Below are 26,833 nucleotides of genomic sequence, written 5' to 3' on the forward strand. Positions count from 1 at the left end.
CACACTGCTGCGAAAAATGCAACACCAGAAATATCAAATCACAAAAAAAATCAACACTGCCCAGTAATAATAAAAAAGAAAATAGCTGAAAAAATAAAACTCCGAAGGATTTGGCAGCGTAATAGACACCCGACAAACTGGATAAATTATGACAAAGCTTCTAGAGAATTGAAAGAGCTTATTAACAATATAAAGAATGCATCATTTAACGAATACTTAAAAAATCTGACAAGTACAGAAGATACAGACTATTCATTATGGAAAGCGGTTAAGAACTTAAAAAGACAAAATGAGCAAATTCCTCCGATTCGTAAAAGAGACCGAACATGGGCACGCACTGACGAGGAAAAAGCAAATACCTTCCGAGAATATCTGGAGGAAGTCTTTCAACCTCTTCCACCGCAAAATACGCCTGAAATAGAAGCTAAAATCAAAGAAACTCTTGAAGCTCCATATCAAATTATGTCCCAAATTCCAAAACTCTTCAAAGTCAAAGAGGTACATGAGACAATCAGAAGAAACTTAAATCCAGATAAGGCTCCAGGGTTTGATCTGATCAAAGGCCGTCTTATTAAAGAACTCCCAAGAAAAGGGATTGTGTTAGTAACAACAATATTCAACGCGGTGCTACGATTAGGACACTTCCCTGCCCAATGGAAAGTTGCCGAGCTTATACTTATTCCAAAACCTGGAAAACCAATAAATGAAGTAACATCATACAGACCAATCAGCCTGCTGCCAGTCCTTGGTAAACTCCTAGAAAAGCTACTCATAACCCGACTGACTCCCATAATAGAAGAAAACCACCTGATTCCTGAACACCAATTCGGATTCAGAAAGGATCATAGCACAATTGAACAGATCCACAGAGTAGTGGACGAAATAAATGAAGCATTTGAGCAAAAAAGTTACTGCACGACTGCTTTCTTAGATGTGAGTCAAGCCTTTGATAAGGTTTGGCATGATGGACTACTATTTAAATTAAAAAAATCACTCCCCCACACACTGTACATTATTATGGAATCCTACTACCTAAAAGAAAGATATTTTACTGTAAGGTGCGGACAGACATCAGAAATCACATTGATAAAGGCAGGGTTACCACAGGGCAGTGTTCTTGGTCCACTTCTCTATCTTATGTACACAGCTGATCTTCCAGTAAGCAACCAAACAATCACAGCTTCCTTTGCAGATGATAAAGCGATAATGGTCAAACACAAAGACCCAGTCATAGCCGCAAGAATTCTCCAACAACATCTAGTGAAAATTCAGGACTGGACAAGAAACTGGAGAATCAAAGTCAATGAAGTAAAATCAGTGCAGGTTACATTTACCAAATGCAGAGGTACAGTGCCACCTGTTACACTAAATGGATAAGATCTGCCTCAATCTGACAGCGTTAAGTATTTAGGGATGCACTTGGATAAAAGACTAACCTGGAGAAAGCACATTTTTAACAAACGAAAACAACTTGGCTTGAAACTCAGCAAATACTACTGGCTATTGGGAAGACAGTCAAAGCTTAGTTTAAAAAACAAATTATTGGTGTATAAAGTAGCCTTAAAACCAATATGGACATATGGTGTACAACTATGGGGTACGGCTGCAAACTCAAACATGCAGATATTGGAACGCTTTCAGTCGAAGGTACTACGGACCATAACAAATGCACCTTGGTTTATACCTAACAGAGAAATCAGAGACGATCTTCAAGTAGCTACAGTAAAGGAGACAGTGAGTAAATACAGCAGCCGCTATTTGGTAAAATTAGAAAACCACCCTAATAATCTTGCACTAAACCTGCTGGATAATAGTGAGCAGACTCGGAGACTGAGGAGGTACAAACCACTGGAGTTACCACATAGGTTCTAAGTTTATACTTACACCCCTTTGAACAAACAACTAACATGCTTATAATTTTTTTTATTTATTGATTGCATGTAGTGAATAACCTATAATAAAATAAAATTGAAGGCACTCGTGGGAGTGCCGACAGAAATGAAAACTTCTTATAGTAAATAAATTACGAGCTCAATGCTTTTTCCCCATCCAAAAAGAAGTGCTATACCTATATCATACACGCGATGCGTATGCCCTATGCTATTTATGTATACATATACACATAATTTATATACGTACAAAATTTAGAAAGTGATGACGGTCGCAAATTAAATACTTTTTCCCCATCCAAAAAGTCACAACGTCCCTCAAGAAGTCTTTACTTCAAATACTTATTTCGTCGAAGCGATGATGGTCGCGATGACGGTCGCTAATTTAGTACTTTTCCCATCCAAAAAGTGTACAAGATCCCAAAAGAAATTTTCACTTTAAAACTTTATTTCGTCGAAGCGATGACGGTCGTTAATTTAATACATTTTCCCATCCAAAAAGTGCACAGCGTCCCTAGAGATATTTTCAATTCAAAAATTTATTTCGTCGTAGCCATGACGATCGCTAATTTAACACTTTTTCCCCATCCAAAAAGTACACAACGTCACTAAGAAGTTTTCACTTCAAATATTTATTTCGTCGAAGCGATGATGGTCGCGATGACGGTCGCTAATTTAATACGTTTCCGATCCAAAAAGTGCACAACGTCCCTAAAGAAATTTTCACTTAAAAAATTTATTTCGTCGAAGCGATGACGGTCGCTAATTTAATATTTTTCCCCATCCAAAAAGTGCACAACGTCCCTCAAGAAATTTTTACTTCAAATATTTATTTCGTCGAAGCGATGACGGTCGCTAATTAAATACTTTTTCCCATCCAAAAAGTACACAACGTCCCTAAAGAAGTTTTCACTTCAAAAATTTATTTCGTCGAAGCGATGACGGTTGGGATGTCGCAACAAAAGCGATGACGGTCGCAAATTCAATGTTTTTCCCCATCCAAAAAGTGCACAACATCCCTAAAGAAGTTTTCACTTCAAAAATGTATTTCGCGGAAGCAGTGAAGGTCGCGATAACGGCAGCTAATTCAATACTTTTCCCCATCTAAAAAGTGCACAACGTCCCTAAAGAAGTTTTCACTTAAAAAATGAATTTCGCCGAAGCGATGACGTCGTTAATTCAATACTTTTTTACCATCTAAATAGTGTACAACGTCCCTAACGAAGTTTTCACTTCAACAATTTATTTCATCGAAGCGATGACGTTCGCTAATTTAATATTTTCCATCCAAAAAGTGCACAACGTCCCTAAAGAAGTTTTCACTTTAAATATTTATTTCGTCGAAGAGATGCCGTTCGCTAATTTAATACTTTTTTCCATCCAAAAAGTGCACAACATCCCAAAAGAAGTTTTCACTTCAAAAATTTATTTCGCCGAAGCGATAACGGTCGCGATGACAGTCGCTAATTCAATACTTTTTCCCCATCTAAAAAGTGCACAACGTCCCTAAAGAAATTTTCACTTTCAAAAATGTATTTCGTCGAAGCGATGACTGTCGCTAATTTAATACTTTTACGCCATCCAAAAAGTACATAACGTCCCTCAAGAAGTTTTCACTTAAAAAATGTATTTCGCCGAAGCGATGACGGTCGCGATGACAGTCGCTAATTCAATACCTTTTTCCCATCTAAAAAGTGCACAACGTCCCTAAAGAAATTTTCACTTTAAAAATTTATTTCGTCAAATCGATGACGGTCGCTAATTTAATATTTTTTCCCCATCCAAAAAGTGCACAAAGTCCCTCAAGAAGTTTTCACTTCAAAAATTTATTTCTTTGAAGCTATGACGGTCGCCAATTTAATACATTTTCCCATCCAAAAAGTGCACAACGTCCCTAAAGAAGTTTTCACTTCAATAAATATACGTACAAAATTTATTTCGTTGAAGAGATAACGGTCGCGAAATAAATCATTTTTCCCCATCCAAAAATATTTCAAATTTAAATACTTCTATACAATTTATGTATAGATATACAGTAGACTCGCGATTATCCGAGGTATCTGGGACCGTGACCACCTCGGATATGGAAAAACTCGGTTAACACTGAGATTGGTTATGTTGATAGAAAAACACGTAAATAACCATAACTGTGGATATTTTAGTCACAAAACTAATAACTTTTACTCTCTATAAAAGATAAAAACATTTACATTATTAATATAACTGTTTAAAAAAATATTTGATTGATTTTTGCGTAAGCTTCATTCTTGTTTTTGAGGCGGCGATGTTGCGCTAAGGTTGAAAGTTGTAACTCACCAGTTATGGCTTTTGCCTCGGTTAACCGAGGGGCTCGGATAACCGAGACTCGGATAATCGCGAGTCTACTGTACATAATATAGATATGTACAAAATTTATTTCGCTGAAGAGATGACGGTCGCGAAATAAATCCTTTTCCCACTGTAAAATAGGTTTTACATTTATTTTAAATATAAATACTTCTATACAATTTATATATACATACATACAAATAATATATAGCATAAGCGATGACGGTCGCGATGACGGTCGCAATGACGGTCGCGAATTCAACGCTTTTTCCCCTATCCAAAAATCGCACAACGTCCCTAAAGAAGTTTTCACTTCAAAAAATACATGGGGGAAATCCCTTTAAGGGTGTAGGCGCAAAATTTCGCGCCAATGTGTTTTAAATGCATTCATATGTGCACATTTGTACTAATAAGTTAGGTTGAATCGGACTATTTTTGGTTCCAGAATATGTGTAATTTACTACCTGCCTTTTTGTTACACCCTGTACAAACTATTTAAGCAGCTTAAAACTAATGTATATTTATTGAGCTGTACTGCGAATATATGGTAGTTTGTATATTTTTATGATTACAGGTACACAAGAAAAAGAATAGATATTCCGAAAGTTTTATAACATGAACACCTTTTTCAGAAATCTAGGTAAAATTTTAATACATACCTACTGTAAATACCTGTTCAATGAAATTTTTCCGTAAAACAGGTGCATATTTGGTCAGGTAAAACAAAATTAAGATGACTTCAACTTGGAAACGAAAATTATAAATATGTATTATAAAACTATTACAAAATCAGATAGTGATGTGTAACGAGATACGAGATAGGGGTGTAGATCTATTTCGTTTTAAGGCGTGTTAATAACAAGGAATGTTTATGGTCTTTTTGATTCGTATCTCAGTATGTATCCAATATTTGGAATGTTACCATAAGCCCATTTCCAACCACGCGTTGAAGAACGTGTTGAAGCTGTTTACCAATTTAAACGTGGACAAAGAGACGTAGAAAGTATACTAGTGAAATGGAAAGACACACAGTACTGTAATAAACATTTATTTTTATGATAAAATCAGTCAGACCATGTCCCCAAGAATATCAAAGTAAACCGCTTTCTTCAGGTGGTACGCAACCTACTACAAGGTTGGGAATCCCTGCCTTAGGGTAGACTGCAACAAACTTAACACATTCGCGGTCATGACTGCATATTAAGTCATTTACTCCATAAGAATACGTGTATAAAATGACAGCGTGTCCGCGAATGTGTTAAGTTTGGCAATATGAGTCATAACTCGACGATGCGCCAGAGTTCTTGTTTACTAGTGTTACGATGGAAACGGCAAGTTTGGTAATTATTCACTTTAATTGAATATATTATATGTATTAAAAATTATTTTAAATTTCGTTGCAGTCTATGTCCAATCCATTTCCATCTTTAAATTGTGACTGCTATTTTCTCTTGTTTTGTTCTTCATTCTTTTGTTGTTAACTAACACAATATTTTTTTTCTCTCAGAAGATACGCGCCGTAAATTTAGCAGCAACAAATTGAAACGATGATGCTATTTAAATGCATGGAGTAAACTGCTAACTGATAACATGGATGGTATCAAATTCGTCAAAACTTTCCCTTACTCAGTCGGCTAGTACCCCAAAAGATGATTTGTCAAAATTCGTCATTAATAAAGGGATTCCATATTGAAATTATTCTATGAATGTAGGAGTATAGAATGCCTTACAAATTCAAAAATACTACTGTTAAAAGAAAGAAGTTGCTTCGTGAAAAATTAAAGGAAAGAAAATACAGTATAACTATCTGCCCTTTCTATTTTCTTATTTTTTTGTTTGGGCCAATATGGTCGGTGTACCGTGTAGGAAATCTACCTATGTACTCTTTTTTTCTATTTACATTGACTATTTCACTAGACTGTTTGTAACTGATAAAACTTCATAGCAACGGATAATTTCCTACTGACAAAACTCCTTAGCGACGTGATTTCTCAGCGACAAAATTATGACAGATCCGTCACAAAAGTGTATGGTCATAACAAATAAATAAAGATTATATTTCGTTGATATGGTGCATTAATTGTCTCGTGAAATAGTCTTGTCGAATATCATTCGAGAGAAAATTATTTACCGGCAATATTTTCTCCTGCTTTCATTCAAGTTCGTTGCCTTTTGGTAATTTTCGCTTATGAAATTTTGACAAAATCACTCGACTGACGTCTCGTGATTTAAGTCAAAATTTAATTCGCGAAAATTGCCAGGCAACAAACTTTCATACCAGTCGAAAATATTGCCGGCAAAATTTTCTCTCTTGTGATATTATATACGATAAAATTGTTTGTCAAAAATTGACAGACACGTTATGTGATCTTATTATAGGTAAAACAATTTTTTTTCCGTTTCCTTTGAAAGGTATAAAACAATAAAACTCATGAGTTAAACCGAATGTCGATTTAGATAAGAGCTAGATTAAGTGGTCCCAGATAGGAATAGAATACGAGTAAACATTGTAAAAATATAGAAATTGCATTGTAAAGATATTTAAACAAATATGAATAAAAATTGAAGTGACTCACATTATTCCGCACTCCAAGTTTATGTATGTTTTTTGATATATCTCGATAAAAACGGAAGCACTTCCCTTTAAATCACTTGTTATGTTAAACATTTTTAACAAATTAAAAATTTAGTCCACAAATTATCAATATTTGATTTTGATTACAAACAGACAGACAACAGGTCAAGGATGTCTAAATCAAACAACACGTTGTGAAATTACCAACAAAAATCTCCTAATAACAAAGTAAATATGGTAAAATTTGAAGAATAATTGGTATTTATTTATCTCATTAGATAGTTTCTCGTTGACAATCAATGTCAGTATTGAAACAGATGTATAATTTTTATAATTTTTTTGTGACGGATATTCTTGAGTTGGGGTTGATTTCATGTAATCGAATGAACTATCTTTCAGTAAGTCGTCCCAGGAACGCAACTCATAAATATTGGCAATATCATTTTAAAGTCTTCTACTTTAAAATGTATAATATATGTCTAAATTGCCAATATAAATGAGTCAGATTAAATAAATTATTAGAAGAATTTTTTTGCTTAGCAACAACATTTTTGTTTATTTAGTAATATTTTGTATTTTGACAACGGCACCCGATTTGGGCGTCGAAACGTTATAAAATTATTTTTTTCATTTTAATTGTGGCTTATTTCCCATATAAATAATTAATCAGATGTATAAGCTTAATTTAAACAACTCCATAAGATGCGCAAGCTCAAGCTGGAAATTTGAGAGCCCATACAATACTTGGATCATGTGTTGAGGTGAAAGATATGAATTAGGACAAAAGATCAGTAGGAGGGTGTCAGAACTCGTGGTTGAAATACCTGAAAAAATTGCTTAACCGCTCATCCGCAGAAATCTTTCGTACAACAGTTTTTAACGCTACAATTGCCATTTGAATCGCAAACCTTCTAAAGGAGACGGTGCAAGAAGAAGAAGCCCATAGTATTTAAACACATTCGGAATGACTTGATGCAGTCTTAATGTGTCTTAAGACAGTCTTCTTCTTCTTCTTCTTCCTACTTTATAAATAGGCTCAATGCCTGTTTTACTTCGGTTTTTAGCCTCAATTGACGATCCATCAGTGACTCAAGTCTTATATTTGAAAAACATTTTTAAACAATCTAGTTATTGCAAAGCAGTTTTCACTCAAAATAAAACAGTAATATATTGATAATTATGGAAGGTTGTCGCCAAATGCCAAGTAATACAAAGGAACTTGATAATGAAATAAACATAAGATGATTTAGATATGCGTCGATGGTTTCGTAAGTGAGCGTCATATAAAAGTTTTTTATTAATTATTAATAAAATTGACTAAACTAAGTTTTTATCTGATAAAATTATTACATCTTATAAAATTGGTGCTATAAGGCAAGTGGGACCTACTGACATAATATAGCGTACAAACATATTAAAAATATATTTTATATAGTCCAGATTTTTACTAAAACTAGCATATTTCTTGACATTTGTTAAAAGTTGGTGTCTTGGCATTATAAAACTCTTGAAAAAGATTTCGGGTTTTAGAAAAAAATTGCAATTTTTAAATACATAATATCTTAACTGGTTTGCAAATTACTGTTAAAAGGCAAAATCTTGAGAAATTGATCATTCTGATAGTCAAATGGATTAAGCGGATGAATCTCGATTAGATCTAGTGGCATGATGGTTCTGTCCTGATCAAAAATACAGTCGGAAAAATGAAAGATTACCCATGAACGATCATATCAATCACTTATTTTGTATTTGCTGTCTTGTTCTATAAATAACAAACGCTTGTTTTGATATATCAATCACTTATTTTGTATTTGCTGTCTTTTCTATAAATAACAAACGCTTGTTATAGAAAAAGACAGCAAATACAAAATAAGTGATTGATATGATCGTTCATGGGTAATCTTTCATTTTTCCGACTGTAAAAAGTCTAAAAGTAGTATACAATCTAAATGGATTTGCTACTCAGACTAGAATATGGTGGTGAATCGAATCTACCTATGGAATAACAGTACGGCAACAGATGGGGTTCGGTGTTATTAACTCCATATATCCCACCAGAAGGGCGTGTACGCTTAAAAACGGGATTATAGAAAAAATCTACAGCATGTTGCAACAAAGTTTATTTTTTCACATTAAGTGAAGTTTCTGATATCTTTTAAAGACGTAATATTCAGCTAAGTTCGACGAATATACAAATGGTCTTTCCAGTTGCAAAATCTGATTTACAAAGAGGATTCAAACAGCAACATGAAAACAATCTTAAAGATCAGCATGCTCGCCCCTCACAGCAAAATGTTTGTTTTTTCTATTAATTTAACTACCTTTTAAATTGCTCTACATATATTTTGACTTATTTGATGATCTCATTAGAAAAAATGATACGTCAATAAAACTGATTGTAAAATATATTTTTTATTAATGTCGAAATTTTAATATTAGATAGATTACTTAAAAAAATTAATTGCCAAATAAAATTTAAAAACTTTTAAAAGTTTTAAAAACATTAATTAATTAATTTTCTCTTCAATTAGTCTTATCTGATTTAGTTGATTTTCAAACAGTCTTTGTAAGATAAAGACTTTAGAGTGAAAATCAATGGTGAACTGATACTGATGAATAATCTTAGATATGCCGACGAGACTGTTATGTTATGCCAGAGTTTACAGGGCCTTAAAGAATTATTGGTTTGCGTAAACACGATAGGAAAATAAATGCGTCTAAAAATGAATGCTTCTAAGATAAAATATATGATATTTAGTCGCCAAGCTCCCGACAATCCTTCTTTCCATATATTAACAAAATATTGAGAGTTAATCAATTTTAAAGTCTGGGATACTAGACCTAAGTAAAGATATCAATAAATAATTGAAGCAGCTCGCACAACGTTTCCAAAGGTGAAATAATTTTGCTGTAACCACAGCTTAAAGCTAAAATTACGTCCAAGAATAATTCAAATGCTGTATTTGGTCAGTGTTGTTACAACGCACCGAGACCTGGACTCTGAAGGTTGATACGATCAATCACCTTGACACGTTTGGTTGAATACCTACTCCGAATACCCTGAACTGCCTGGACGTCGATCAGGGCGCGAGGATATATATCCACTGATATATATCACGATATATATCGTGATATATATCATGATATTTATATTATATATATATATATATATATATATATATATATATATTATTTATTATTTATTTTTATATTAGTACTCGATTATCCAACATCATTTTATATATATATATATATATATATATATATATATATATATATATATATATATATATATATATATATATATATCTAAAAGTACTGAGATAACAGCTGGGAAAACCCTGGTACTGAGGAAGCAATGAAAGACTGGTGCTTCAAAGTGAGTGTCTTTTATTTTGGTCAAGCTTTCGCCTATTGTTTTTAGGCTTCTTCAGGACTTGCTACAAAGAAGAACATTCTTTACAAATATGCTTAAAGATAGAACAAGCAATTCTTACCGAAATAGGTGCACTAGTGCTCAGTGAAAATAAGGATACATCTTTTACCTTGCCTTTTTTGTGTATACATAAGTAATACAGATATTTTTGTTGTTATTACTTAGCTAATAAAACCAGATATCGAAACTGAGTCAGATCCTCCCTATTCAACCTAATCCATTGTATTAAAATATTAAATAAACAAAAATATCTGTATTACTTATGTATACACAAAAAAGGCAAGGTAAAAGATGTATCCTTATTTTCACTGAGCACTAGTGCACCTATTTCGGTAAGAATTGCTTGTTCTATCTTTAAGCATATTTGTAAAGAATGTTCTTCTTTGTAGCAAGTCCTGAAGAAGCCTAAAAACAATAGGCGAAAGCTTGACCAAAATAAAAGACACTCACTTTGAAGCACCAGTCTTTCATTGCTTCCTCAGTACCAGGGTTTTCCCAGCTGTTATCTCAGTACTTTTTTATTTACTAGTAACCCAATTACTCATTGGACGTTTTTATATATATATATATATATATATATATATATATATATATATATATATATATATATATATATATATATATATATATATATATATATATATATATTCGGAAAGGTTTCCGCGGTTAATACAATGAAACTTAAAGCTAAAATCAATATCAACAAAAGAATTAATATTAAAATTAAACTCACCAGGCTTCCGGGTTGAACCGCGTTCACCACCGCGAGAAACCAACGACGCGGTTCAACCCGGAAGCCTGGTGAGTTTAATTTTAATATTAATTCTTTTGTTGATATTGATTTTAGCTTTAAGTTTCATATATATATATATATATATATATATATATATATATATATATATCGTGATATATTTCAGTACTTTATTTCGTACTAATTTTTACATAAGGTTAAAACCAACGACAATTGCTGTCGCCGTAGAAATTTGGATTCAACTGGAAAAAGATCTGAGTGATCCACCAATTCAAATTAAGAACTTTTATTACAAAAGGAGGAATATGGCTCTAGGTTTGCCTCGTTTTTGGCAAACTTACTGGACCATCGCTTTTTGGGAGAAAGACTTACTGCCGAACAAAAAGAACAGGCTTATGAATATTTTAATTCAACCAACACAGATTTTGTTCCGTTTGTAATGGCCCTAACTTCGAAGTCTAAACCGTTTCCGTCTTTCATGTATGGTCCAAATTTCAAAAAAAACATATCCATTATTATGGCGGAAGTCTGTTACAATCGCTGAATCTGCTTGGCCTGATAAAAACATATTTATCGAACGAATTAACCAATTACTTACAGCAGTAGCCTCAACGGCAGGCATGGAAAGGTGCTTTTCAAGCTTTGGACTTGTGCATTCCAAATTACGAAATAATTTAGGAACCGAAAAGGCTGCTAAACTTTTATTCATGTTTAAATATTTAAACCGTTCTTCATACCAAAAACATGACAATTTGGAATGGATTTGGCCTGAACAAGAAACTGAAAGAAGGGAAAATGAAGAGGCAGAATTAAGTCTTGGGTGGTTTACTGGTTTTGTTTCAGACACTTCTGATGTTAAACCATCATTTTAATTAATTTTCTAAATTTTGGTTTTATTTTTTAAATGTTCAGAATTTTTAGTTATTTTGGAAAAATAGAAATAGAAAATTTTGGAAGAATAGAAATGTTTAAATTATTGTTTTCAATATTTTTACTTAATTTATAGTCCTGTCGCCAGGGGGGGTACAACGGCCTTCTTAATTCAGATGGACTTACCCAAGTTTTTTTTATGTATTTTGGCCCGTAGAACACGAATTTTTTGGGTAACAGTTGATCCGGATGTCGATAAGATTGTTATAAACAAAGAAGTTGAGGAATTACATAACAGCGATTTCTCGCAAAACAAAACATTTTTTTGTATTTTTTGGGTCATTCTAACCAAAAAATGTTCCTACAAGTTTTTTCGTAGGATGCATAGTTTTCGAGATAAACGCGGTTGAACTTTCAAAAAATCGAAAAATTGCAATTTTTGAACCCGAATAACCTTTGAATAAAAAATAAAATAGCAATTCTGCTTACCGCCTTTAAAAGTTTGAGTCAAATTATATCTGTTTTGAATATTTGCATTGCTAAAAATTTATTTTTTGATTGTTAAAAAAAGCTATAAAAACATAGTGTTTCCCGTGCCTAATACATGCGTTTTAATGCATGCTACGTAGAAATAGCCCCGCTTGCACTTTTACCTCTTCTACCTACTCGTTCGATTTTAAATGAGAAATCATTGAAAACATCACTCAAGCACTAGGTGTTTATAGCTTTTTTTAACAATAAAATAATAAATTTTTAGCAATACAAATAATTAAATCCGATATAATTTGACTTGAACTTTCAAATGCGGTAAGCAGAATTGCTATTTTATTTTTTTAATCAAAAGTTATTCCGGTTCAAAAATTGCAATTTTTCGATTTTTTGAAAGTTCAACCGCGTTTATCTCGAAAACTATGCATCCTACGAAAAAATTTGTAGGAACATTTTTTGGTTAGAATGGCCCAAAAAATACAAAAAAATGTTTTGTTTTGCGAGAAATCGCTGTTATGTGATTCCTCAACTTCTTGGTTTATAACAATCTTATCGACATCCGGATCAACTGTTACCCAAAAAATTCGTGTTCTACAGGTAAAAATACATAAAAAAAACTTGGGTAAGTCCATCTGAATACAGGAGGCCGTTGTACCCCCCCTGGCGACAGGACTATTAGTTGTTACTTGGATACTCGTATCATTTTGTTTTCCGTTTATGCAACATACTACTATACGTACGTTTATATTTTTGTATTTTTTTTTTGGTAAAAATATATCTTTTATACTGTTAAACATAATCACAATTGATCGGTTTGAGGTTGTGAGCTCATACTTATATCTGGGATCATTAATCACAAACACAGGGTCACTACAGGAAGAAATAAAACGTAGATGTGATCTAGCAAAAGTCGCCACAGCAAAAATGACCACAATATGGAAGGACTGTCAAATTTCAAGAGCGTTAAAGATGAGGTTTATCAACTGCTTAATATTCCCAATACTGACCTACGGATGTGAATCTTGGACCCTGAGAAATTCGGAAAGAAGAAAGATAGACGCCACTGAAATGTTCTGTTGGAGACGAATGCTACGAATTCCTTATACCGACCATAGAACAAATAATTCAATTTTAAGAGAGCTAAAAGTTAGCCAACGACTCTCAAGCCAATCTCCAACAATTAAAATACTTTGGACATGTTGTGAGAGCAAACACAGAAAATATGGAAAGGCTCATTATACAAGGAAAGGTGGAAGGTCGAAGATCACGAGGAAGATCCCCAACAAGATGGATCGATCTGTTAGAGACAGAGATCTTTAAAGACGGACAATACACGACATCACGTCGACCACTACACTCCCTCCGGGGGGTCAGGTTTTAAGAGAGAGACTGTTACATTCTACATTCTTATTTTGGTCAATTTAGTTTCTCTATTGAAATGTTTTCCAAAATATCATAAATATCACATTTTGGATATATATCATATATATCCGATATTTTGATATTTATATAAATATCATGGATATTTTGTACCCTGACGTCGATGCAGACCAATGAAGTCTGTGTTGAAATATGTAGATCAAATTCCGTTCGTGAGTTACTGAAAACTATTAAAATAAGAAAAATTTCATATCTTGAGTTGAGTATGTTCTTAGAGGAGACCAATATAATAGAATCCTTCAGTTTATCATGAAAGGTAAAATCGAGGGCCGTAGGGAATTGGAAGAAAGCAAATGGCTTGGCTCTAGCTAGAACATTCACGATTAGACAGGATACGCAGTACCAAACAACTATTCCGATTAGCTGTAGACTGTGAACAACTCGCCAATGTAATTGCCAATACAGTCGAATACGCTTATTGGAATAGCCTTTATGCCAAGGAAAAATATTCCTATAGCCGGGTTATAACAGGTATTCTAATAAGCGGGTTCGACTGTATTAGGAGGACACTGTATTTTACAATAATTATTGATATTACAGTTTTCATGTCACAACTCATTTGCATTTACGTTAATTTTGGCAAGACTGACGGATTGATGAAGATATATTAACAAATTTTGAATGGGTTGCATATGCGAGTTCATTTTGAATGAATTAAAAAACAGACGTATAATAATCAGAAAGGGTTGTGAGTACGTCTGTTTTTTACTTCATATATTAACGAATGCATCTTCCGTTAAAGATCTTCAGATATGAAGACAGTGAGAAAAGAGTGAAATACATTAAATTAAGGTTTAGCGAAATATGACGAGTAGGAATAATCGAATAACTGTAATTTATGATTTGTCTTTAAAAAAGTAATGATAGTTAAGTATATAAAAAATATTTTCTTCATAGATGATCAAGTGATCATGGCAGACGATGAGGAAAACATGTAGGTATATGATTCGACATCGAAAGTTAACCGAAGAATACGAAAATTGGGGACTTACCATCACCATTAACAAGACGGAATATCTCAGAAATCGAGGATGAAGAAAGATACCCACAACTCAAGATATACAAAAGTGCGAAGAATTTAAATACCTATAGGCAGTGATAGCGAAGGAAGAAACATTGACACGGGATATTCAGCAGAAAATAAAACATGGCCGAAATAAGGTACAAATTACTTTGGTCTCTTAAAATTGGTGTACGAACAAAAATGACAATCTACAATTCTACAATCAAAAAACATGTCTGATATAAAAACTTAGAAAAAATAAGAAGAACAGAAAGGATTTACAATACCGTAGATATGGAATCTAAACAACTTTTATGGTACGGGCATGGAATGCGAATGAAAGACGAACGATGGCCAAAACAGCCATTAGACTAATTCCAGGAAGGAGAGAAAACCAGCATTAGAAGGAGGAGAAGGAATCGGAGGAATAATGAGAGGTAGAGGTAGAGCCAGCCATACATAAAGAGGAATGGGTCGACCGAAAAAGGAAGAATATGGATTCACTCGGTAACTGCAAAATTTCTCTTGAATTGACTTGCGGATCTTTATATTTCCGTAATATAATTTCTCTCGCGTTAAGCCTACTACCTCCGTAGTACTATCACGAACCACCTTCATTTACATTAATGCAGAAATATACGAAATTCAATTAAAAACCTGTCTGCAAGGTTGCATTTAAAATAAGTAGATAATATACGCACATCAGGATGCAGATTAAACAATTACAAACAAGAGATAAATTGAACATGGGCCTGTTTATGCAAGGTTAAACTTGGTTAAACTATTACACACTTTTCGGATTACGCAAATTAATTATGCTTTCAAAATTTTCTGGTTATCAGTCAATGCGGTTTGAATTGGTTATTTTGATTTGTTGTTAATTGTCAGAAATCTGTTAAACATTCTAAGAATGCGTTCTATAATTAAAAATGAATTCGTGGTAAAGAACTAGAATCATATGACTATCAAAACTCATTTTTTATCAGTAAAACTTGTAATCAATTTATTATTAAATAGTAATAATTTAGCAACATTTCTTTACATAAAATATAAATTTATATTTTCATATCAAATTATTACAAATACTAGCGTATACATATGACATGGATATCATAGCAAGAAGAAAGGCAGACCTGGTTCAACCGTTCACGACATTGGAAGCAGCAGCAAAAATAATGGGGCTACAAGTTAATATTAATAATAGTATAGTATAGTTGATCCAAAAGATGGCATAACCAGACATCCAAAGTGAAAGTTATCCTTCAACACCAAATTGTTCTATATGGTCCACACAATGTCCAGAAAAAAGTCACACCATTTTGAGCGTCGGGTTTGGGGGGGAGAGGGGGAGAAATCGGTAAATTCGTAATTTTTTAACTTTCTCGCCAATATTTCTAAAACTATGCGGTTTAGCATGAACATCCCTCTATACAAAATTGTTCTACATTAAATTTGAAATAAAAAAGGCCCTATGCATAATCTTTCTAAAATGAATCGTTCCAAAGTTACGGAGGTAGTATAGTATAACTGGTCCAAAAAAAGGCCTAACCAAAACACCCAAAGTAAAAGTTTTCCTCCAACACCAAAATGTTCTATATGGTCCACATATTGTTCAGTAAAAAGTTACACTATTTTGAGCGTCCGGTTTGGGAGGGAGATGGGAGAGAAGCCAGTAAATTAGTAGTTTTTTTACGTTTTTCGTCAATATTTCTAAAACTATGCTTTAGCGTAAACAGTGTTATATACAAAAATATTCTACATGAAATTTAAAACAAAATATATTCTATACATAATTGTTATAAAATCAACGGTTCCAGAGTTACAGAGGGTGAAAAGTCGAAGTTTTCGATACTTTTTACATTTTTTGGGCAATATTTATGATATAACTATACCAGACATCCAAAGTGAAAGTTATCCTCCAACACCAAATTGTTCTATATGGTCCACATAATGTTCAGAAAAAAGTCACACCATTTTGAGCGTCGGGTTTGGGGGGGAGAGGGGAGAGAAATCGGTTAATATAAAAAGTATCGAAAACCTCCAAATTTCACCCTCCGTAACTCTGGAACCGTTGATTTTATAACAATTATGTATAGAACCTTTTTTGCTTTAAATTTTATGTAGAATATTTTTCCATAGAACATTCCTTACGCTAAAGCATGGTTTTAGAAATATTGACGAAAAACTTAAAAAAACTACTAATTTACCGACTTCTCCCCCATCTCCCCCCCAAACCGGACGCTCAAAATGGTGTAACTTTTTACTGAACAATATGTGGACCATATAGAACAATTTGGTGTTGAAGGAAAACTTTTACTTTGGATGTCTGGGTTAGGCCTTTTTTTGGACCAATTATACTATACTACCTCGTATAGTATTCATTCATTTTAGAAAGGTTATGCATAGGGCCTTTTTTATTTCAAATTTAATGTAGAACAATTTTGTGTAGAGGGTTGTTCATGTTAAACCGCTTAGTTTTAGAAATATTGACGAAAAACTTAAATAACTACGAATTTGTAGATTTCTCCCCCTCTCCCCCCCCCCCCCAAACCCGACGCTCAAAATGGTGTGACTTTTTTCTGAACATTATGTGGACCATATAGAACAATTTGGTGTTGGAGGATAACGTTCACTTGGGATGTCTGGGTTTGGGTGTAACTATACCATACTATAAAACTAAGTACCTATGTACCTAGTTTGATTTTTTGTATATTTATTTGCAAACCTTATTTCGTACTCACCCGACGCCCTACCTAGCTTATTTATAATTTATTTCAGTTCCTCTGACAAATATGCCAACAAAATCGTGTCATCAGCATATCGTAAGTTTTTGATTTTTACGTTTTTACCTTGCATTCCTCAAAAACTTGAGGCATTCTTTATCTATCCAGGTGGTTTTTTGAGGTGCTTTTACCGTGGCCAATTTACACGTGTAACAAATGTATTGTGAATTGTAGGAATGCCATTATTGAACACGAGACGAGATTACATAAAATAATGGCAAAATACAAGAAGAAAAACTAGTATATAACATCAATCGCCAACGAAAACAAGAAAAAAATCTGAACAATTTGGAAAGACGGAGAATGAGACGAATAAGAAATAATGTTATACACTAGATTAGGTGCATGAGGATTGTGACTTTAAACTCTAAATGAAATTGAAAGATGACCAGATATATGATGTAATAACGCACTGAATGTTTATCATCATCATTTAGTAATACAACCCTAGTTAATCCTCGATATTCTGTAGTTTTTGTCCATTGCGACTTTGCCATACCAATCCTCCCCTGGAAAGTTGTATGCAAAGACAAGAGAAAATGAAGGAAGATTGTAGAAGACTCCAAGTCACACAACCCATTATAGAAACAAAGAAGATGAAATCGAATTAATTCATTGCAACAAGTCAATTAGAGACTCCAAAAAGGGCGGCAATAACTTCACTAAAAGTTGAGTGTGTGTGCTATGAGTGGTGCCTGCTGAAAATTAGTGACTATAATACCATACAACAAACAAACACAAATATCTGGGACACGAGATCAAAATAGGTCTGATATGGGCAGCACTTCGCAAACTAAGTCATATTCTAAAAAGTGCAATTCATGTCTCAAGCGAAATGTTTATAACCAACATGTTTTGCCCGTACAAACTTATGGAGAGACTTTAACACTGACACAAAAATCCGCATGAGATACGCAATGAACCACAGAATGTGCAAAGCTGGATGTGAGCACAGTATAAAGAGGGACAGTAGAACCACTCTCCGAAAAATTGGAAGTAAAATCTGTAGTCGCGCATGGCGACCGCGCAATGTTCTTAGTCGCTTTTGCCCCACTCTCGCATTGCTAGTCGCATAGAAACGTACGGCTTTTAACAGGGAAAACCCGCATCCGTGTGACCAACTTCAATTCAGTCCAATTCGGGACAAGGCTGAAAAAAATACCTGAAATCCGGGACTTTCCAATGAAAATCGGGCTATTTTTTTAAACAGAACTTTTATATCATCATTTTATTGATTATTTAACATTTTTATGTTGACGATGATATTTTTGATGGAGCTAAGCCACAATTGGTTGTAATAATAGTTAAATTTTTGTCCACACTTTGAGTTTTGGTATTACAAGGATACCACGATATAAAATGCATGCGTTTTGTATGTGGTATTACACTCTCGTGAATTTCGTCCCACCAATTATTCAATTTGATGTGAATTCTTAAAAGAATAACGTATTCAAAATTTCAAAATAGAATTTTACCAAAACGTTGAAAATTCGGATGGCCCGGAACCCTTGTCCGGGACATGACTTCGTAATTCGGGTCATGTTCCGGATTTTTCGGACTAGTTGGTCACACTACGCATCCACCACTGGTGAATTGCCAATTGCGTATTGCCGGTATTACTTCCTGAGATCAAAGCGCTGAGAGGAGTGATATTACTGTGGAACCTCTTTATACTGTGACGTGAGTCTTTGAGACCACATAACAAACCAACGAATCAGGCAAAGATCAGGAGTTCATGACATCATCGAAAGAATCACGACGCCTAAGTGGAACTGGGCAGGGAACTTAGCTAGAATACAAGATGAATTATGGACAGGACGAATAATGGAATACTCGGTCGCAAACTATAAAATACTCCAGGACGACCACCGCACCGACTAGATGGACCGACGACGTAAAAAGAGTAGCGGGAAATTGACCACAAGCGGCCCAGTGTAGAGACCACTGGAAATAACTGAGGGAGGCCTATGTCAAGCAGTGGATGAGAGTTAACGGATTGATAATATTTACGGCTTATTAACGCATATCTGCATATTATCTGTTATTATTATCTATTTTTAGATAGACGCGTATATTTACCTAATTGCCGAAAGGCGCAAAAGGCCTCCTGTCAAAATTTTCAATGTTTAAATGTATTAATTTTTTTTCGAATCCTGAGAAAACTAGTAAGTATTTTTGAAAAAATTAATTGCAAAATGAAAGATTACGTTATTACCGAGGGTCGAAAGACCCTTAGAATAGAATAAATAAAAGTTTCATTTGAATGAAATATTTGCAATTAAAAATCACACTAAATTTTCTATAATGTAATCTTTTATTCTGCGTTTAAATTTTTTAAAAATACTTAGGTATAGTTTTCTCAGGATTCGAAAAAACTAAACACATTGAAAATTTTTACAGGCGACATTTTGCGCCCTTCCTTATAGGCGAGTGGCACATCCCTAATTTGAGGCTTAGAAATCGAAAACGCGACTATGATAGGTGAATGGAAAATTTTGGTCACTCTTTATATTCTCGAGGTCGCTGAATCCGAATATGAACTTTATTTTTATCTAGAGCTGGTGGAACATGTTCAAAAAACAAATTTTATGCAAAAATGCGAAAAGTCAATTTTGATGAGTTTTCATTTTTACCTCGCTGTATCTTTGGTGGCTGTACATATTTCCTTTTGAAAATTTTACTGTGTCGTCCTTGAATAATTTAGATAACACTGAGATTTGTCCCAGATGTTTAAACAAATTAAGAGAGGTTGTTAATTTTTAAACATTTTGTCCTCAGATTTCGTTAGTTTCATGTTTACTTAAAAAAGTTGGGTGACAAACTTTTTAGTTTATAATTTTAAATAACACAGCATTAAAACATGAGTCATGACATGAAGAAGTTTTCTGGAAAATTTAAGGTGAAAATATGCAACAGGAAAAAAGTTATGTGACTTTATAGACAAGAGGCACTCCAAAAAAAAACGATTATTTGATTTGAAACGGTTTTTGATGGTGCTGAAAACTAAAATTAGGTTTATTTTGAATTTTAGATGGGGGAGCATTGTCAAAATCACAATTTTACCCTAAGACTAACAAAAATGAAATCATGTTTTTCTTAAAATTAAAAGTTGCACCATTTTTTTTTTCTATAAAACATTTTGTTCTTTGTACTATATATTTTAACATAAACTTAATAAAAAAGCTATATTTCAAATTTTTTTACTCAAATTTTGCGATTAAACTTTGCAATTCAGGATCCCGCACCTTTTACTTTAAACAATTCATAACTTTTGAAGAAAGTTAGTTAGAAACAAAAGACAGGAAGATTGAAATAGGTCCCACTGTCCTCAGAAAGGTGACAAATATACAGGGTGAGGCAGATAAAGGGCCTATTAGAAATATCTCGAGAACTAAAGGTAAGAGAATCATGAAAATTGGAATGCAGGGGTTTTGAGGTATGAACTAGTTAATGAAAATATTTTAGTCTCTTTGCTACTTCCGGTTATACCGGAAGTTGACTGTAACTTCGTTTTTTTTTAATGGGACACCCTGTATATTTTTACATTTTCGGATGCTGCTCGATGTCTTCTTTCTTAAAATATGAGGTTGTGTAATATTATACAGGGTAGTTTAAAAGATAATTACGGTTTTTTTATTAATTTTGTAGCAAACTTCACACCCTGTAGAATTGTACTGATTTGATATCAAAAACACCATTTATTTTCAAGTGATTTTTAATGTAGTCTATTATTATTAAAAATGAATAATATAGCAAAATGTTTAGTTTTAGTATACCTACAGGGTTGGTCGAAACTCGGAATGAGTATTTTCTGAGTTTTCTTAAATGGACTACCCTGTATTTTTGTATTGTAATGAAATTTTATTTTATAGTACTTTTTTATTTCTTAACCGTTAGATAGAATCTCACATTTTATCCTTTTTTGCAATAACTTAATGAAAAAATTTGAAAAAATTTCGTAAGTGCCTCGAGGAAGGGTGTAGTAATGCGTAGGTATTTTTTTTTTCTTCTTCTTTTTGTGGAATTTGTGGCTTTGGGGAGAGCCAATTAGCTTTAATAATTGTTAGAAATAATATTTCTAACATAGCAAGTAAATAAAAATACTATAAAATGAAAATTTGTTGTAAATTCGCATTTAAATTCGTATTGTGAGATGAAATCTAAGAAGCGACTATTCACGTTACAGAATTGAGCGCGACTACTCCCGGGTTAAGCATTCCCTATTGGGACCGTGCAAGTTCGGAAAAGCGACACCTGGTTTCTTCGCTCTGCACTTTTAGTCGCACTTTTAATTATATTGGCCAATCATATGGTCCTGGTTACTGGATAATTGTCAAGGCCATAGTCCAAAAAAAATAATAAGAAAAAATAAGATTTAGGTTATGTTATAAAACGTAAACAATAATTGTATGTAGTAAATAAAATTAGTTATTAAAATGCAGTACTGCAAGCAAAATACAATTAATTAAATTTACCTTTATATAATAATTGAATATCATATCAATATTGTGAAGCAATATATAATTTTTCTTCTTAAATGACAATAGGTATGAAATGTACGTCCATTTGACAATTTCAATTGACAATATGAATTATTTAAGATAGTTGCAATATTTCTCCGCTATTCGCGCACGGTCGTTTCGCGTATCCCTTCTGAGTACTTGCACACCGCGAATACCTAACTGCTTTAATTTGTAAGTTATTTGTAGTTCTTTAAGCCAAACATTAATTGCAACAAAAATTATGTGAAATTTTATTAGGTTCAACGTGAAAATATTCAATCATAAATAATTTTTCGAAAATAAACACATATTAATCTCGACTGACCCTTAATTTATTAATACTGGTTGATATATCAAAATACCTACGTAACTAAACTATTGTAAATGATTAAAATGAATTAAATGTTAGTGTCACTGAGAATCATCTGCATATTAGTATGAACGTTCTCGTAATCTAAGTGTCTATATAGTATGTCGAAACTATTCTAGTAAACTTTGAGAAGTTTCTCTTCTTTGTTGTCGTCTATCAGGGAGTTGCAATTGATAAATTCTTATTGCTAGTACTTAGTACATTTTTGTTATATTCTCCTAGAACAAAAACTTTACTAATCAGTTCCCCATTACAAAAATTTATATTAGTAATGGTAACAAAGCAACTGGAACTATACAAATAACATTATGTCTAATGTTTAATCAAGTTTAGTGTCAAAGCCATAGCTAACTAGGTAGAATATGGTTTGTTTTTATTAATATTTTATGCACCAACAATCAACAACGTAGGCATTTTTGTATCTCAATATTAATAAATTAAGGATCATTCTAGATTAACAAAAATTTATTTTCAAAAAATTATGTATGATTGACTATTTTCACCGCAAACCTAATAAATTTCACATAATTTTTGTTTGGCTTAAAGAACTACGATATTAAAGCAGTTCCATTAAAGCAGTTTGGTATAGGAAATACTAAGAAATAAAAAAGTACTATAAAATATCATTTCGTTACAATACTAAAATACAGGGTGTTTCATTTAAGAAAACTCAGGAAATATTCATTCCGAGTTTCGACCAGCCCTGTAGAATAAAATTAAACATTTCGCTATATTATTAATTTTTAATAATAATAGACTATGTTAAAAATCACTTGAACATAAATGGAGTTTTTGATATCAAATCAGTACAATTCTACAGGTTATGAAGTTTACTACAAAATTTAAAAAAAAAACAGGTTTTTGTAAAAGGTATATTTTAAAATACCCTAAATAAGGGACACAATACAAAACGTTTTCAGATTAAATCCATCATCAGTGTTTAAAAGCCAAAAATTGCATGCCTGAGCCACCAAAATGTATTAGGTAAAAACCCTTTAAATGTAAAAGATTTAGTTGTTTTACATATTTATATAAAATTCATATTTGTCAGTGATGTCAAAGATATGCCTGGATGTTACCCAAGGCAACACAGGACTCTTCCCACGTGGTTGGAATTTTTTTGGAGAAAACCTCAAATATTGGATTTCAATGGCCAACTGAAAATCGGTTAAATTTAAAGGGTTTTTACCCAATACATTTTGGTGGCTCATACGTGCAATTTTTGGCTTTTAAACACTGATGATGGATTTCTTAATCCGAAAACGTTTTGTATTGTGACCCTTATTTAGGGTATTTTAAAATATACCTTTTACAAAAACCTCGTATTTTTGTGATTTATGGTATGCAACCAGCTACAGGAAGTTTATTTTCCTCGTGGATTTTATAAAAAAAACAGTAATTATCTTTTAAACTACCCTGTATATTATTACAAAACCTCATATCTTAAGCAAGACGACATCGAGCAGAATCCAAAAATGTAAAAATATACAGGGCGTCCCATTAAAAAAAACGAAGTTACAATCAACTTCCGGTATAACCGGAAAGTAGCAAAGAGACCAAAATATTTTCGTTAAATAGTTCATTCCTCAAAACCCCCTGCATCCCAATTTTCATGATTCTCTTACCTTCAGTTCTCGAGATATTTTTAATAGGCCCTTTATCTGCCTCACCCTATATAACTACTGTAAAAATTTCAGAGAAAAATATTAAAATGAAACAGAGTTTTAGCGAGTTAAACGCAAAATACGTGATTTCATTTTTTTTTTAGGGTAAAATTGCGATTTTGACAATGTTCCCCCACATCAAATTTAAAGTCAACCTAATTTTCGTTTTCACCACCATCAAAAGCATAAAGTATGACCAAAATTAGCCATTCACCACACCGTGGTCAGTATCTCGAGAAATAAGCATTTTTTCGGGTGTGCCGCTCGTGTGTAAAGTCACATAACTTTTTTCCTATTGCATATTTTGACTTAAAATTTTCCAAAAAACTTCATGAATAATACTTTGCAAATTATAAACTAGAAAGTTTGCCACTAACTTGTTTAAGTTAACATGAAACTAACGAAATGTGACGACAAAATGTTGAAAAATTAACAACTGCTCTTTTAATTTGTACATTTTGGACACATCTCATTGTTATCTAAATACATACTTCAAAGATGACACAGTAAAATTTTCAAAAGAAAATATTTACTTGCAGGAACCAAAGATATAGTGAGGTAAAGTTGCAAAATCATCAAAATTGATTTTTCGCACTTTGGCATAAAATTTGATTTTTGGACATGTTCCACCAATTCTAGAAAAAAATAAACTTCACATTCGGATTCAGCGTCCTAGAAAACTTATAGATTGATCAAAATTGTTCATTCACCTTAAAGTTGATTTTCGTGGTCGATATAACGTAAATTTAGGGGTTGCTGTCGCTCGCCTAATAGTTTTAGATCGATAATTATATCGATAATTATAATATTATTATTGTTACTATTGATAGCGCTTTGCTAGACAGCATCTCGAGTCAGTAAACAAAGGACAAAGGTTTGTTTAATTATGTGGATTTATTCCCGTAACAGATTGCAAAATAAATTCAAAGCATTAAACAATGTAAAACAAAAATCATTATTGAAAAAAATGCAATTTTTAAAACAATACAAACAATAGGTTACACAAAAGTTTTATTCTCATCGACACTCATCGTATGTACCTTCAATTCAGAAACAAAGTACCTATCCTAAAAAGTTAAATTCCACATATTTGATTCTGTCATATTTTGGTACAAAGGTTAGAAAAATAAATTATTAGTTTTCAAAACACAAACACATGTTGATAAAAGGATCCCGTTATGCTAGACAGACTGCTTCTACTTTAGACAACACCACATTCGTCACGGTCTTTGTTAAGAAATTTTCTTCTTTAGACCGAGTTTACCGGAGTTTTTTAGCGTCTGTTTCATTAATGTTACCTACTAGTTCATTCACCTGTTTCCTCCTAATTATTATTCAAACCTGTTAGTCATAGAATGCCATACATTTTAAACTAATATAGCAAAAATGTAAAGGTCAAATCTGGCAGTATTTTTACATTTCAAAATATTGTTTTAAACTAATGTGCGTCTGCATCTGCATAAATCATTATTCATTATGCAACACAGGTTAGAAACAATTATTTAAAAACATTATAATTCAATTGTTTTTATTACCTTTTATTAAACAAGTGCAGTTAATCTGTTTCAGGTATATATCCTATATTTGACACATTTATTCACAATAATATACACCGGTTTTATTCACACAAAAACCTGTTTAAAGGCTTCACTAATAAAACATTCTGCACTCCTCTGTAACTACCACTAAAAGAGTACTGTGTTCTGTGTTGCTGTTGAGTATAGTATAACCAGTCTCTTAGTTAATCGTAAGGCCAAAGGAAGGGGAACGCTGTCTGTATTAGGCCAGTAGATGAACATCTTGTACGGCGATACCGTGTAATTTTCCGTGCCATCACCGAATTGCATGATAATTTGGATTTAGGTTCCTCTTATCCTCTACCTACTTGAGTACCCTCTACTTGAGCTCAGGGTTGGTTTTACTTGAGGGGAGAAAGCCAGCTACTCCGAAAGGGGAGAAAGCATACAACAATATTTAGATTTCTATATACTCTTTTTCCTCACATTATTTTGAACTTTCCACCATCATATTAGACAACCAACATTACACTTTAAAAAAATTTAAATTAATTTTTTTTTGCTTTATTCAGCTATTCAGTTCTTTTACTTCCGTTCACTAATTGTTTACTATGAAGTATTTCATTTATTTCTTTTTAAACTAAATCAAACTTTGGTCTTAACCATATTGCAATCGATGACGTCACACATTTAGCCATGAAGTATACCCCCATCAACCTAACAATTCATAAGTTCTTTTTGTAATAGAGAGTTGCTTATTTAGACTTTATCATATATTCTAATAATTAAATTATTTAAATTGCATTTTCAGACATTTATTAACAACCATTACAGTTTAACTAAAATCTAAATTCAAAACTACACTCATTTTAAGGTCTTAACCAAAAAATGACTTTATGCTGTCTTGTCATGTCATTCTTGTCAAAATGAATTTTTACTTCCTACTTCTCAGCTGGTCTGTACCTATTGAACTGGCAAGAACCTAGCATTTTTTCGAGCAGGGAACCATGTTGCCCCTTGAGCATTCATAGCATAATTTAATCCATTAACATCGACTTGGAGTTGCTATATATTTTTTAAATAATACTATGTAAACCATATATTTTGAGGTTACCACTTTTAACAGTGTGCTAGTTTCATCTACTCGGCAGAATGTAAGTACTTTCCACATGTTTTTTTATCTCTTTTTTTAACTCAAATTTTTTATTTCATTAGT

At 32.8% G+C, this 26,833-nt stretch overlaps 2 protein-coding genes across 3 annotated transcripts in view; one reads left to right on the forward strand and one right to left on the reverse strand.

The window, feature by feature from the left end:
* The window catches only part of LOC114336053 (innexin inx3), a 60,103-nt gene extending 34,271 nt beyond the window's left edge, over positions 1–25,832 (reverse strand). The window contains exon 1 of the mRNA XM_028286365.1: positions 25,636–25,832. The gene's annotated coding sequence lies outside the window, so the exon portion shown is untranslated. The remainder of the gene's footprint in view (positions 1–25,635) is intronic.
* LOC114336054 (dedicator of cytokinesis protein 3) overlaps positions 1–26,833 on the forward strand; it is a 403,673-nt gene that overhangs the window by 160,454 nt on the left and 216,386 nt on the right. The gene's annotated exons all lie outside the window — the stretch shown is intronic.

Source organism: Diabrotica virgifera, chromosome 8 (genome assembly GCF_917563875.1).
Source record: "Diabrotica virgifera virgifera chromosome 8, PGI_DIABVI_V3a".
NCBI lineage: Eukaryota > Metazoa > Arthropoda > Insecta > Coleoptera > Chrysomelidae > Diabrotica > Diabrotica virgifera.